The 16,290-nt window shown below is 36.7% G+C and overlaps 1 protein-coding gene and 1 long non-coding RNA gene across 3 annotated transcripts in view; both read left to right on the forward strand.

Moving 5' to 3' along the window:
• Nucleotides 1-16,290, forward strand: part of LOC115212313 (ADP-ribosylation factor 6) — a 92,839-nt gene that overhangs the window by 25,751 nt on the left and 50,798 nt on the right. The gene's annotated exons all lie outside the window — the stretch shown is intronic.
• LOC118763586 overlaps nucleotides 13,377-16,290 on the forward strand; it is a 198,950-nt gene continuing 196,036 nt past the window's right edge. Inside the window, exon 1 of the long non-coding RNA XR_004999336.1 lies at nucleotides 13,377-13,759. This is a non-coding gene — a long non-coding RNA (uncharacterized LOC118763586). The remainder of the gene's footprint in view (nucleotides 13,760-16,290) is intronic.

Below are 16,290 nucleotides of genomic sequence, written 5' to 3' on the forward strand. Positions count from 1 at the left end.
ACCTTATAAATGAAGGGATTAAGCTAGCTTTTATCTTTTACTTGTTTCAGTCACTAGTCTGATGTCGTGCTGGGGTACTGACTTTCAAGGCTGATAGAATAAGTTACAGGAACACCATTTGTTGGTAGGGTGCAACAGACACACACACGAAGATGAATTTGTGTGTGTGTGTGTGTGTGTGTGTGTGTGTGTATATATATATCATCATCATCATTTAACATCTGTTGTTTAAGCTGGCATAAGGACTTCTTTCAGTTCCTATCTATCAAATTAAATTTACTCATGGTTTTTGTTAGCCAAAGGCTATGGTAGAAGGCATTTGCCTAAGGTGCCATGCAGTGAGACTGAACCCAGAACCATGTGGTTGGGAAGCAACAAAATTTTTTTTTTTTGGCATTATTACTTTTGACGAGGACTTTGTTTACCCAAATACGCATAAAATTTTTTTGAGGAAAATGTGACTTTTCAACCTATTGCATGTGTCAGATTCCTTGAAAGGGTTTATGTGGAAATGTAAAAGAGCCTTGTTTAGTATATGGGAAAGGAGCAAGTAGGAACTTAATGTTGGTACTTAATGGTTACATGAAAGGAAAACCAAGATCTTAGATGCACAAGAATAGTGCCGTTCAAGAATTTGGACCTGGAGATCTCCATTTCCAGCGACTTCGAGGGCCATCTCCCAGTAGTGTTGGGCGTCAACGAAGAGCCCCTGACTACAAGACTACGACCAAAGTTTTTTTTCCCATGGTCTGGGGTCTCCCGCCCCTAAGCCCTAGACCATCACCTAATCACCCTTACCCATCTTGTTGCTTAACAACAACAACAAGAATAGCTAGGAGTAGGAGAACCCTTGAAATTAAATTCATGAACCACTCTGGTGATGACAGAAACATGACATGGTAGGTGAAAGTGGAGCAAGTGTTGGTAGGGAAAGTTCCCAACTGCCAAGAAAATCCCAGAAGTAAGTGTTAAGATGTTAGGTTTCAAGAATAAAATCATGAAGGATCATGACATGGGGTGGAGGTATGTTGTACAACAAAATCCTTTTAAAACCAACAGATGTGAAAATGACACTGATAACAGATGGGGAATTGTACTTTAATTTTACTGCTTGCATTCTTTTTTTTATATGGTAAAAATGGGAAAATTTTATCAAGATTGTCTGTGTTAGAGGTTTTTCATATACATCAGCAGGCATGGCTTTCTTCCTAACTACATGGTTCTGGGTTCAGTCCCACTGTGTGATACCTTAGGAAAGTGTCTTTTACTATAGTCTACGGCTGACCAAGAAATTGAAAGAAGCCCATTGTGTGTGTGTGTTACCCACCACCGCTTGACAACCAGTGTTGCTGTGTTTTCATCCCTGTAATTTTGCAGTTCAGCAAAAGAGACTGATAGAATAAGGACCAGGCTTTTAAAAAAATAAAAGTACTAGGGTCAGTTCATTCAACTAAAAATTATTCCAGGCAGTGCCCCAACATGGCTACATTCTAATGACTGAAAAGATAAAAGATATTACGTTTACAATGTTCAATAAAGCCACAAGAAATCAGTCAGTTGCAATAAGTGGTGCTCTGAATACATACATCTAAGATGCTAGTAGTTGTGTTCTGTGTATTTTCTTGGAGAGGTACTAGTATTCTTCATCAGAATCATACCTTTTGATACCAACCCACTCTCTGATTTCGTGATACAAAACTTTTTTAGAGTTCATCTTTATATTTAAACTGTCCACAGTTTTATGTAAGTTATCTTTTAAGACGTTCTAAACATTGGCTTGATAATGAATAAAGTTAACTATTTTACTAATTGCTTTCAAATTGTTCATTGTTTTCAAATTTAATTGAAATAAACAAACTGCAGATTATCTTAGAAATATATAACAAAAGATGTTTTCTCAGTTTTTTTTTTTTTTTTTTTTTTTGTACAGTGTTATATTATCTCTCAGTTCAGCTTCAATGTTTAGGCAACTAAAATTTCTTGTTCAATTTAAAGACTTTCATTAGTCAGATATCAGGAGTATTCACAGTTATTCACTCTTAATGTACAAACTAAAGAGTTTCTAGATCACTAAATAATTGATTTAGGAATGAAAAAAAGCTGTCTTAAAGACACTATTGATACCAGTTTGCCTAAAACATCTTCTAGTTCTACAATACAAACTTTCCTGTTTTAAAAGTGACCTACACAAAAGCTTTCTATCAAAATTTCATGTTATGTTCCAAACACCACAGTTATTTTACTCTTTTAGTTGTTTCAGTCATTTGACTGAGGCCATGCTGGAGCACTGCCTTTAGTCCAGCAAATTGACCCCAGGACTTATTCTATCGGTCTCTTTTGCCGAACTGCTAAGTTACGGGGATGTAAACACACCAGCATTGGTTGTCAAGCGATGTTGGGGGGAAAAACATATATACACATATATATACATATATACAATAGGCTTCTTTGAGTTTCCGTCTACTAAATCCACTCACAAAGCTTTGGTCAGCCCGAGGCTATAGTAGAAGACACTTGCCCAAGGTGCCATGCAGTGGAACTGAACCCAGAACCATGCGGTTGGTAAGCAAGCTACTTACCACACAGCCACTCTTATGCCTTTTATTAAATTTTTCATTATTTTCAAAATTAACTGAAACAAAAGCAGTGTATTTCAACAGAAATATTACAAAAGGGTGTATTAGCAAAGATTGACAAAGATATCTTATATTTCTTTTCAAATTTGTAAAACTTACATTACCTTCAGAGCTTTATTGAAGGATTAAAAGTGAATCTGTGAAAGCAGATGTTAGTATGCTTATTGTTTAGTTGGATAGATATTATGGAGGGTCAAGATGAAGACTAAATTTCTACATTTATATGAAAGCAATTTATAAAGGAGCCGGGGAGAATTAAGGGAAAACTATTATTCTACAATATTGATTGTAATTTCATATTGGGAATCTTGAACATCTGTATCAATCTACTTCTAGATTAAATTGAATGACAAGCAGGTTAAATTAATCTTTGATCATCAGTTTAAAATCATTAAAGATTTATCTTAATGATAATTTGTAGCATTTTTACAGCATGGTACAAAAATAAATAAATAGATAAAATAATAGAAATGCCCACATAGACACTATTTAAGGCTGGCTTATCTGTATGATGTAAATACACAATAGCAGCTTGTCTTTTAATAATTAAACAAAAGAGAGCAAAATGAGATTTTATCATGCAACTCCATGTCATTGACTTTTAATGTTCTACAAACAAGCTGTGTCGCTTTTTAACTCATTGGTGCTCTAGAGTTGTGAAACTAAACTTTTCAGCATTGACTAAAAGCAAATATTTTTCTAGTTTCTTTGTGTGTAAATGCAGTTTGTTAGGCTAAAATATATACGTTATCATATATACTTTGTGTGTTATTTAACTTGGCATATAAGCATTGTTTCGGTTTCTTTTCAATTGATCTATTTAAGATACTGCTATATGTGCTGTTTCTATTATGGCACGAAATCCATTAAGTCATTGTGTATGCTAATTGCCAAATTTTCTCTCTTTATTCAATATGTAATTTACAACTGCAGCAACTTGTAATTAGCTTTAGGAATAGCTAAAGAAAATATTTGACTAGTACATTTTTGTTTCAAAACATTTGAATGACTATGCTTTATTTTATGATAGTTACAACTCCCTTCAATTTGAAATGCGAATTTGCCTATGATATTTATTTTGCTGCGATAATTATTTTCTGCTGTTAGAGCTATGAGTAATTTTATAAATTATTCATACCAAAGTTTGTAAAGAAAAAAAAGACATTCTTTGAACATGAAAGTTATAACTTGATATGTAAAAGTTGCATAATTTTGTGTTCAAAGATATCTGAAATAATTAAATTTTCCTATATTTCCATTATTTCATGTAGACTTGAATTTATGCAGTTATCCAGAATGCATGCCCTGAAGTTAGCTCTGACTTTTGGTCAAAGACATACCGTCATTGATCAGCCTTGTCTTTTTTTTTTTTTTTTTTTTTTTTTTTGATATCCAGGACTGCATTATCCTCTGACTGCCTTCTTTTACTTTCCAAGATAGAAGAAATTTGGTTGCTATTTCTAGCAAGTCATATTATTGTATACAGGCTTCCCTTACTGGCTCATACTTTAATTACATCTGGAGATAACAATCAATTATTACATTATTTACATACTCTCTCCTGTTTGATAGTGGTACATTATTAAAAACTATCTTGCCTATAGTGCTCAAGTAATTATTGTTGCTGCAGTTAATGTTATCTGTTTCTCATTTATTGTATTGTCTAATTACCTTATTGCTTTATTCTGTATTCTTTTTGATAAGCCCTATGTACCCACTTCCTCATCAAATCATCATCATTTTAACAATACTATCATTTAGAACAAGCCAGCAGTTTGTCTTGATCTTACATCATCCCACAATCCAGCTTTTACTTCTTCCCAACTCTGGTCTACTCACTAAATTTATCACCCAAACTGTCTCCATTTACATTACCATAATAGCAGAATTATCTCTTCTCCATAGATTAGCTTTTCAACTCCACCACTTCAGATTATCAATGCAAATCCAATGGATTATTAACTTTTGACTTTTGTCAGCATATGCTACTATTCATATTTTTCCTACCACACATCATCATCCTTAATATACATCTCTTAGTTTTCCATTTATGTAATGAGAGAAATCCTGTTGCCAATGGATATAACATTTCCCTAGATTTTTTATAATGCTATCTATCCAACAAAAGAGAATTTATTAAAAGAAAAAAAAAAAAAGAATCATCTGAAAGCCAGGTTTTATCCATAAATACAGACGTTGTTAGCTATTTAAGTACATGGGATATTCTTGTTCTTCATCATTCTACCAATGATTTCTTTGGTGCTTCTGTTTGCACCCAGTGAGGCAACTCCAGTCTTACCCTACTGTATTAAAAAGGGGAGATTGTACCAAATAATGTGATCCTTATATATACTACTAGCAGTATCGCTCGGGTTTGTAAGGGAAATAACTATATAAGCATTTTTAGAGAGTTATAGCCAAAAAATGCATTAAAAATGGGAAAAAATGATGGTAAATTTTTTTAAATCGTTGACTCATCGTAGACATTTTTAGAGAGTTACTTCCCTTATATAATAGCGAAAAAATGCATTAAAATGGAAAAAAATGATGGTAAATTTTTTTTTAAATCGTAGACTCATCGTAGACGCGCGCTAATACCCAGAAGGGCTCGATATGAATCGCGACTATAAGATACCCGCTTTTGGTTAAACTGCACCGCAAAATGTGGGAGTAAGGAATCTAAATCGTAGGAGACAGACACACAACTTCTCTTTTATATATAAAGATGACTACAGCTATACAAAAACAACCACGATTTTAAGTACCTGTTAAATTCCCTCATATTAATGGACTTTTGTGGCTATGTTTTGGTACCATTGTCTTAGCTGAGTATAAACATTTGGTTTGGATATGTAATCCTGTTTACCTTAAATGACAAACACACACACTATATTTTTTTCATAATTGGAAATCTTAATAGTTTACTTTATATCATTGACTGCTAATATTTGTATGATGAAAAATAGTTCCAATCTTAACAACATGGAAAATTTTGGTGAAAACTGTTTCAAAGAATTTATAAAAAATAAAGTATTAAATGATCGCTCTTCTGCCAAGGATTAGATAACTACAAAGCATTGATAGTTGTCATGTTATAGACGAGATAGAAATAGTTTAAAAAATCTAAGTAGCTTGCTCTATGTCACTGTAAGGGTGCTAGTGTGAGTTGACTGAATATACTGGAGGTGCTTTGGTGTAATGCTTAGTACAGAAGTTTGGATTGTGGCAAATGTATAATGACATGGACAGTTTTGTGTGCATTTTTTGCTAATTTGAGTTTGTTTGTAAAATGTTTGTTTAATGTGTTTTCCAAGCTGCCATGGGTTGGACAGTTTGAGAGGGGCTGGCTAAGCAGAAGACTGCACCAGGCTTCACTGTCTGTTTTGGCATATAAATATATATAGCTGCGGCACGGAATTTTGTCAGTGAACAGGTCGTGTTCTCAAAGCAACAAAAATATTTTGGCAAATTAAATTTAAATGTTGAAGTGAATCTAACGGTTTTTGTGTGTTTCTTAAATAGCTTTATAAACACCTTCCACGCTGCAATTGTTTTCATTCCAGCGCACAATCTCAGATCAGGTCACTTGCTATGCAAGTACCTCTCTGTAATATATATATTACACACACATTTTTATCTTTGTCTCAGCTGAATATAGCTTATGAAGAGGCTCTCTTAGGATGAGTTTAATTGCTTGAGTTAATATACAACAGTTGCTGTACATGCCCCCTAGTCTTGATGATAAATTTGTTTTGTGTCATGTAAAATAATACGTCACTGTGTGTATGTACACGTATGTGTGTGCACATTTGTATGTTTTTATTTATTGATTTACTTATCTCAATTATATAAGAGCCAGAAACTAATACTTTAATTCTCTTTCTCTCTTCAATCGTTAACTCCTTCTTCATGCCTGAAGTTGAACTGGTTTATTATTTTGATTGTGTATAGAATTGGGAAGCTTTAAATAGGTCTTTCATTGGTATATTTATAAATACGTTTAATAGTTGACCCACACATTGCTCTATATAAATTATTCATGTTGATAAAGGTTAAAGATGTTTGTGAAATATGGTTGTCTCATTTCTGAGAGAAGAGAGCTATTATTGTTGAATTTACTAACAAAAGAAATGATAATATTTACTGCTCTGTAGGGACATTTTTTTTGTAGTGCTATGATGACTATGAAATTTCATTCGTGAGTACTACAAAAGAGTATGTTAGATGTCAGCTTTATGGGAGGATTTATTCTATAAATTCAAATTTAGTTGGTATATATGCTATAGCTGATTGAATGGTAAGTACCTCATGGATTCATCATCATCGTTTAACGTCCGTTTTCCGCGCTAGCACGAAAATCTATTACTAGTGAGCTGATGTACTGTAACTTAGTAGCGCTTGCGTCAGCAATCGTTTTAGATGAATTGGGTCAGCTCCAATCAGTGATGCCACAGCGCTGCAAAGGGAAACCAGCCACATGCAATTTTCAGACATCTAAATTGGAAATTGTCAATTGGTTGTGATTCTATATTGATGCTTTTGTAGCTAAGGGTGCATTTTCCTTTATTCTTTTAATATATGGGACAGACATAGCTGTGTGGTTAACTTGTTTGGTCACCCGACCATGTGGTTTCAAGATAATCTTCTTTCAGTTTCCATCTACCAAATCCTCTCACAAAGCTTTTGTCAGTCTGGGGGTTATAGTAGAAGACATTTGGCCAAGGTGCCACTCAGACTGAATACAGAACCATGTGGTTGGGAAGCAAACTTCTCAAAAAGTTTTTTAATTTGTTATATGAGATTTCAGTTTTCCTTATATGTGTGTGTGTGTGGTGTGTGTGTGTGTGTCTGTGTATTTGTGTGTTTATGGGAAGTTGTAAAAATGTTTTAATATTAAACTGATGGATTTATTTTTTGTCAAGTACAGCTATAAGTTTTACAAATAAAAGGCTAACAACTCTGAAGTTTCAGTTTGCTCACCTTTATCAGATAGTGTGACAAAGACGAGCAAGTTGAAACTTCTAAGTTGCTGCTAACCTTTTCCTTGTAATATATATATATATATATATTGCCAGCCTGGAAGGTGGACTTTAAACGATGATGTGTGTGTGTGTGTGTGTGTGTGTGTGTGTATGGTGGCACATAAAAACACCATCCGAAGACCCGGCGACGTAGTCAGTCCACCTGTGCATACCTTCCTACTTATGACACTTGTGAAGACCTGTTGAGGCAAGTGTGTGACACTTGTGTAGACCTGTTGAGGCAAGTGAAAATCAAAATCAAATCAAATCAAACCAAATCAAAATAGATGAACATCAATGGAATTTGTATCTTTGTGGTACCAGTACTAGTCAGGCCATAACCCGTGGCCCCTACTTGGGACGTAGTCAGTCCACCTGTGCATACCTTCCTTCCTTCTTGTGACACTTGTGAAGACCTGTTGAGGCAAGTGATCAAATCAAAACAAATCAAAATAGATGAACATCAATGGAATTTGTATCTTTGTGGTACCAGTGCCGGTGGCACACAAGAAAACCATCCGAACGTGGCCGTAGCCAGTACCGCATAGACTGGCCTCCGTGCTTTGGGGACGTAAAAAACACCATCCGAGCGTGGCCGTCTGCCAGCCTCGTCTGGCACCTGTGTCGGTGGCACATAAAAACACCATCCGAGCGTGGCCGTCTGCCAGCCTCGTCTGGCACCTGTGTCGGTGGCACATAAAAACACCATCCGAGCGTGGCCGTTCGCCAGCCTCGTCTGGCACCTGTGTCGGTGGCACATAAAATCACCCACTACACTCTCGGAGTGGTTGGCGTTAGGAAGGGCATCCAGCTGTAGAAACACTGCCAGATCTGACTGGCCTGGTGCAGCCTTCGGGCTCCCCAGACCCCAGTTGAACCGTCCAACCCATGCTAGCATGGAAAACGGACGCTAAATGATGATGATGATGATGATATATATATAAGAAAGAGAGAGATACCTGATGCAATAGGTTCTTTCTATAAGCCTATGAAACTTTAAGCTGCACAGAGCAACTGAAGTTGCATGCTTGCCTGTCTTATAAATTTGGGTAGTTAGTTACATTGATATATAGGTTAGCGCTTTACTGTTGAGTTCATAATTCATGGAGTGGATTCATTTAACTTTGGTTTTTGTTGATTAATTTGACATTATGCTTAATTTATATTACTAGAATGCTTAAAGCATAAAATAAAAATATATTTAAATGATACATTAAGATCTAATTTTCTTACCACTGACCCTCAGCTGCTGTCCTGTTTTATCTTTATCAGAAGTTCTTAATCCATATACCCTCTTCCTAAAATTACTGCTAAGCTTAAATGGTCTCTTAGTCTCTATAATCTAGTAAATGTGTCACATCAAGCTATTCATAAATCTCCATTTAAGGTTTGACTCTAGGCCATTATTGCACAGCTGTGACTCTTGTAAGCTGTATATCCACTAATTGTTTGTGTGATACCTGTACACTGCACATGCTTTCTTTAACATAACAATTGTTTATGACAGACTTCTGAAAGCCTTTTTTCTCTCTTTTATCTCAATTTCTGTTTGAGTAAGCTTATGTGGCCTAGGGATGTTAAAGGAACACTCTGTTACAGCACTGATATAGTTTTCTATTTTCCCATCTTAATGAAGGTTCGTTAGGTTTATACAATTCCCATTTTCATGGTTTCCTCATATCGTAACTGTTCTTTCCATTTTCTTCTGCATTACTTCATCTTTATCTTCTCTTCACCTGTTTTTATCTTTTATCTTGATTTGTTATCTTCTGTTGCCATCCTGACAAAGTATTATGGCTCCTTTCTAAACTTAGCTAGCTTTTTCTACTGGTTAAATTTCTGTGGTTTATATTAAATCTTAGAGATTATGACTCGCAACTAGTAATGTCATTTTAAATTTCAACTCTGTAATTCTATTTTTGAGGTTTCATTTTATTTGGAACTGAAAAATGCCAATTTCAAGATTTGGTAAACGAGAAACCTTAAATGGCTTGTTTTTCTTTGGTAAACTGGTTGTAACTGGCAGAGTTGACAGGGTTGTTGGTTAACCCTCCATGTTAACTCCAACACAGCAATGATCATTGAATTTTCAGTTGTGACCTTGTCTATTATTTCAGATGTAGTATATCTCCAACTACGTTGTCACATGTCCTTTTTAAGATGGTGAGGTGTAATCGGAAGGTTTAGCTGCTGTTCTACTAGCATCTCAACAAACACATAGAGGTTCCCTTGTTGGCTAGTTATAGGATTTCATTTACAAACTGATGGATCAGCACTTAATATTTCACCTCTAGCATTGTAATTGTTAGTTTTGACATTCTCTTTGATTTAACTACAAAGAGGTTCTGCACGATGGTACAGTTCACACTAAAGCAAGCATTGTTAGAGTACAAGTGCTGTATTCAAATCCTCCCTTGGTTATAACTTGGAGAGATATACTTAGCCAATGTCATTTGCATTAGATATATTACAGGAAGTCAAAAGACTTAAAATGATGGCTGCTACAATCTGAGTTTGTGGACAATAAGTAAATTGCATCTTTAAGAAAGATGAAGTTATCTAACACTATGCAAAGAGTACAGCTATACGCCCTTTGAATTTCTATGTTTATATATTTCAAATTGAAAAAAAATTTTTTTGTATTAGCTTTGCAACAAACTTCTTGTTATTTTAGCATTTATTTTTCCATGTTTGCATAGGTTGGAGAGGTCTTCTCTTGCACTGTGTCTCAATACTTGTTGCAGCTCTTTGTGATTTCCTTCATGAGATTCCTCTTCTACATCCTTCCACATAAAGTGCTTGGTACTTCTTTACCAAACTACCATCTATATGCATCACATTCATTTCATGGACACTCTTACTCACGCTTGTCTGTTACATACAAAGTCTATCTCTGTCAGTCTGCCACTGATGCAGTGGATCGCTGCATCTCTTGTGCTCTCTGTTTTCATTGAGTTGACCTTATAGAATTTCCATCTACTCCTTTTCTGCATAGCTACATTCCAGAAAACCTGAAGTCTTATTTTCTTTCCTGCTAACTAAAACTTGTGTTCACTATGTTTACTTTAAGGCTTGTCATTTCTAATACAAAAGAATTTTGTTTTTAATTTGAAATATATAAATAAAAGAAATTCAAGGAGTGTATGGCTGTATTCTTTGCATAGTATTAGATAGATAACTTCCTATTTCTTAAAGATGCAATTTATAGGCTTTGCTCCTACACTTAGAATTTCTTCTCTAAATCATCAAAGGATTCAACTGTAAGAACTAGTCATACAAAAGTCATACAAAAATTCTCATTCACAGCCAGTCTTAAACTTCTCAGTTATTACCTAGAGAATTTGTAATTAAAAAACAAGTGTTAAACTCTCATGTACACCCACCTGCGTACTAAATTCCTTGTTGTATTCATTGCTAAATCTCACTTTGTTGACAGCTTGCATGACTTTCAATATCTGTTCATCTCTACCTTACATCTCAAAGACTTCCAGGCAACTGAATGTAGTTAGTACCTTATCAAAGGCCTTCTCCAAGTTGACAGATATACTGTGACTTGCTTGTAGCTAAGAACTTATATAGTTTTCTCATTAAGGTGCCATCAGTAGTTCCCCAACTTAGCACAAACCTAAATGAATTCTCACCATAATCAGTTGTTACTTTTATTACTTGGTTATCAATTTGATGCCTTTAAAGTATTTATTTTTACTTAGTTACTGGTGCTATATGAAAAGCAACCATGCTATATTGCCAAGTAAAAATCTCTCGTGTAAGTTCCACGTAAAAAGCACCCAGTACACTCTGTAAAGTGGTTGGCTTTAAGAAGGACATCCAGCCTGAGAAACCGTATCAAAACAGGCAACTGGAGCCTGGTGCAGCTCTCCAGCTTGCCAGTTCCTGCCAAACTGTCTAACCTGTGCCAGCATGGAAAATGAATGTTAAATGATGATGATTAGTAGTGGTTGATTATGAAACTGCTTTGCTGGTCATTGGATTTACTGTACTATCTGATTGATTACGTGAATGACTGGCACATGTTCTGGTTTGCCAGACATTTTCAGCATCTTGGCAACTATCCCTGATGGTCCAGTTTCATTGATATTCTTAATAGTGCTTCCAACCTTATAATTCTCAATCTCAGTAACTGGTCCCATTATTGGGTCTATTTGGAGCAATTCCAACGTTTCCCATACAGTTCTTTGTCCAGCAATCTCTTTTAGTTACTTTTTCAAGTCTCTTAACAGCCTCACAAGTGCATTACAATAATTCAGTACACACCTTTCCCCATTGTTTTGATTCACCCTGATGCACTTTGCAATCTGCAACACCTCTTCCTTTTCATTACGGAATGTTGGCCGACTTCTTTCACTTTCTCTTCCCTACCTAATGTTTTCCATATTCCCTCCTTTCTCCTAATCTTTTTTGGCTTGTTTCTTGGTTTTTGTAACTCAACTATATTCCACTATCTTGATGCCGTCTGTCTGTTTATAACCTTACTCAATCAACAGATTTTGTTTTATAGCTAACCAATATTGTTTTCTGTGTTATGAGTTTATCTCTTCCTTCTCATCACATGTCTTGCCAGAGCATCTTTCAACTTCCATATCTTTCTTCAGACTGTTTTATGCCTCTGAAACTGCTTCTGTTGGAAAGAATAAAGTATTTATAACCAGTTGCCTATCCTGTCTTCTAGTGAGCATGAAGTATATGCAACTTACACCAGATTTCAAGAGTTTCGTTCCCTCTTCATTCTCTACTCTGTAACCATATCTTCGATGTACATTAGAATAGTCATCATGGTGTTGCTCAACATGTCCATTAAAGTCACCAACCATGATAATGAGATCACTGTCTATTGAGGGAGTCTGCCAGAGCCTCAGAGAAACAGTCCAATTATCTGCCAGTCTTGATTGTAGTGCATATGCAGAGATCACTGTTGCTGTAAGATTACTAATGATTAGTTTTTGTCTAATTATTCTGTCACCTGCTTTACCTTAATTATACCTATGTCTCTGCCAATAATTGGCATACTCTACCAAATCTAGTGCTGCTACCAAGCCAAAAAACTTTATCCTTGTGTTACTTGCCTGTGAGAAATCTGGCTAAGACTCTCTTCCGTCTTACTCTTTGTACATAACACATATCTACTCACCACTGCTCCAGCTTCTAAAATCTCTCCAGACATTTTGTTATACCATTGTTGATTGTGTCAGCTGTGAAGTTTGGCACCCTACAGGAAATGGAGGGTTTTCCAATGATGGGTCGGTTGTTCATGTTTGTTTTTTTACATTTGAAAGGAGCAGGTTATTTATTAAGTTTCCAAATGGCGCTTTTGTGATGTTCTTTCAAAATGTTGTACTTTGTGGCATTTTGACTTCAAACACGAATCTACTATTTGCAGTTATAATAGAGATGCTTGAAACTTAAAGGAAAGTTTATTATGGCAGGTGTGAGAGGATTTAGTGTTAATAACAGAGAATATGGATAGATTGAAGATGATGATAGGTGAAAGAAATGTATGAACGTAAATGGTGTCATCGTCGTCATCATGATTGTTTAACATCTGCCTTCCATGTTGACATGGGTGGGATGGTTTGGCAAGCGCCAGCCAGGCAGAAGCCTGCAACAGACTTCTGTAACTGTTTTGGCAGGAATTTTACAACTGGATGCACTTCCTAACATCAACCACTCAGCAGAGTGGACTTAGTGCTTGTTACATGGCACAAGCACAGACAAGGTCAGTTTTGGCAATGATTTTACAGCTGAATGCATCTGCACTGACAAAGTCACCGAGTACTTTCATGACAAAAAACTTGATTGAGAGGGGAAAGGGCATTGGAGGAGGTGATCTTGTGTCAGATGATGAAAGGTTATAGTGACATAGAGATACAGAAACAGGTGTCTTGCTGTAGAGGAGGTACATGGTTACCTGGCTGGAGAGAGAGATGAGGAATGAAGGCAGAAACAGGTATTCTGCCACAAAAGAAGTATGTGGTTACTCAACCTGAGGGAAGTGCAGAAGAAGGAGAGAGAGAGAGTGGGAGACAGCAGAATAGAGATGGTGGCTAAGTGCTGGGGATATGCAATGAAACAGTGAGACAGGGCGTGGGTGGAACACACAGGTTGGAAGCTAGTGGAGAGCAATGATACAGTGGTACAGGGTCAAGAGGACAGGATTGGGGAGTGGGAGGCAAGCCTAGTGCTTGAAGTGGAAATGTGAGGAAGAGAAGAGAGGTAGTTTGGTTTGTTATGATAGTGTGTATAAGAAATTTTCTTAAGTGTGGGTGGGACACACAACACTTCTAGAACTCAGTTTCGCCGACGTGGGTGAGTCTTCTCAAGAACTTAATATCGCCAGACATCTTGGTCCATTGTCATTTCATTCATAAGGCACAACATCCTGAGATCAGTCCTTACCACTTCAACACACTTCTTCCTGGGTCTCCCACTTTCGTGGGTGCCATATACTTTCAGTGATCGGTACTTCTTTATGCAGCTGTCTTAATTCAAATGCATCACATATCCAAATCAGGCTACATTTGATTCCTCTTATGCCCAACTTTTCTCTCAATACATTTGAACTTTGTTGTACATGTGCACTGATGGCGCCTACTACCTTCATTTCTCTCTAGTCTTCTGCATTCAGAGCCCGTACCTTTCTACCATGGAGTATAGCTGTTCACACACAAGCATCATATAGTCTACCTTTCACTCTGAGAGAGTCCTTTTGTTGCCAGCAGAAGTAATAGCTCTCTGAACTTCCATCCAATTCTTATTCTAGAAACAATATTTTCAGAACATTTCCCACCGTTGCTCATTTGGTCACCTAGGTAACAGAAACTATCTACAACCTCAAGAGAGCCTCCTGGGCATTTGAGAGAACCTAAAACCCATATGCTCTTAGTGATTATTGTTCTTGTACATCTGTCACATACAAAGACAACTATTTCTTCCAACTCCTTTCCTACATACTGAGCAGAGCGATTTACCTGACAGAAAGAGAGTTTTATCTTCTTTCTTACTAACAACAACTTTGGTCTTTGCCAGGTTAACTTTAAGGCCCTTTGATTCCAGGATTTGTTTCCATACCTGGAATTTCTTCTCCAGTTCTGCTAAAGATTCTGCAATGAGAGCAAGATCATCAGCATATAGCAGTTCCCATGGGCACCCAGTTCTGAATTCCTCTGTTGTGACCTGGAGGACCATAATAAGAGTGGGCTGAGAACTGAGCCCTTGTGAACCCCTACCTGTATGCTAAATTCATCACTATTCACGACCAACTCTTACGTTACTGACAGCACCACTGTACATGACTTGTATAGCTTCATCAAGCCATTTCTCTGCTCCTAACTTCCTTAGAGACCACCATATAACAGAGTGGGGAACTCTGTCGGAAGCTTTTTCCAGGTCAACGAAGTACAATGTCTTACTTTTGGCCAAGTACTTTTCCTGCAGCTGTCTCACTAGGGAGATGACATCTGTAGTACTTTTCCCAAGTTCAGAACCAAACTGCATCTCATCTAATTTAATTCTATTTTAATCAATCGAGCTATAACCCTCTCAGTAATTTTCATGGTTTGGTCTAGCAATATAATGCCTCTGTAGTTGTTTCTATCTAACATCACCTTTACCCTTGTAGCAGCTAACTGTAATAGTACTACACCAGTCATTGGGGATGGTGCCCTCCTGGTGAATATTAAAGATAATGGTAAGTGGTAAAGTATGTAGTAAAGCTGGAGAGAAAGGTATGTTTGCATGTGAGAGAAGTGCCATGGTTTGTGGGAGTGTAACATGAGTAATGAACAGAGAAGGTTGGAAAGAATGGAAATAAGAATAGTTTGGGGGATGAACAAAGTATTTCAGAGAGAGGAAGACAAGTAATTTATTGTTGAGAATGGTGAGAATAGTCAGTGATTGATGTGAATAGAAATGGGATAAGCTGGTTGTGTCATGTGCTGAAGGAGGATGAAAATGACTTGGTGAGAGAAGTGGGTGGAGATTAATGTAAAAGGAAGTAGATTGAGATGGGACGGGACAAGAAAGACACAGTTAAAGATGATGGAAAATATATATGAGGGCAAGAGTGTTCATAAGGAGAAAAGATAAGGACTCATTGGGGGTCTGCAAGGCTAACTAACAAGGAAAGTGACCTCAAAATACTTGTAGCTTAGCCTGTTCAAGCCCTTTTAATATTGTATCACTATTCTTAGAAAAAGTGCCCATTTCTCTTTTGCAGGGCTTCTGAGCCTGATAGGAGATAGTTATCCCCATGGTTGCTTTCAGCAGAGTAGTCTCCTGCAAGGACTGGCAGTGTATTACATCTTCCATATGAGATAAAGTTATGGTTTCTCTGATGGGTTTCCATTAAGTTTCCATCACTCATAAAGCACTTATTGATCCAATGCTGTGGTATAGGTTATCTGTCCAAGGTGCAGTGCAATGGAATCGAACCCAAAACCTTGTAGTTGCAAAACGAACCTCTCAATTATGCAATCATAGCTATACCCATAAACACACATAGGCATCACCATTTATGTCCATTTTCCATGCTGGTATTGGTTGGACAGTTTGACAGGATCCAATGAGCTGCAGGGTTGCATAGAACTCCAATAGTGACTTTGGTTTCTGCAGCTGGA

Source organism: Octopus sinensis, linkage group LG5 (assembly GCF_006345805.1).
Source record: "Octopus sinensis linkage group LG5, ASM634580v1, whole genome shotgun sequence".
NCBI lineage: Eukaryota > Metazoa > Mollusca > Cephalopoda > Octopoda > Octopodidae > Octopus > Octopus sinensis.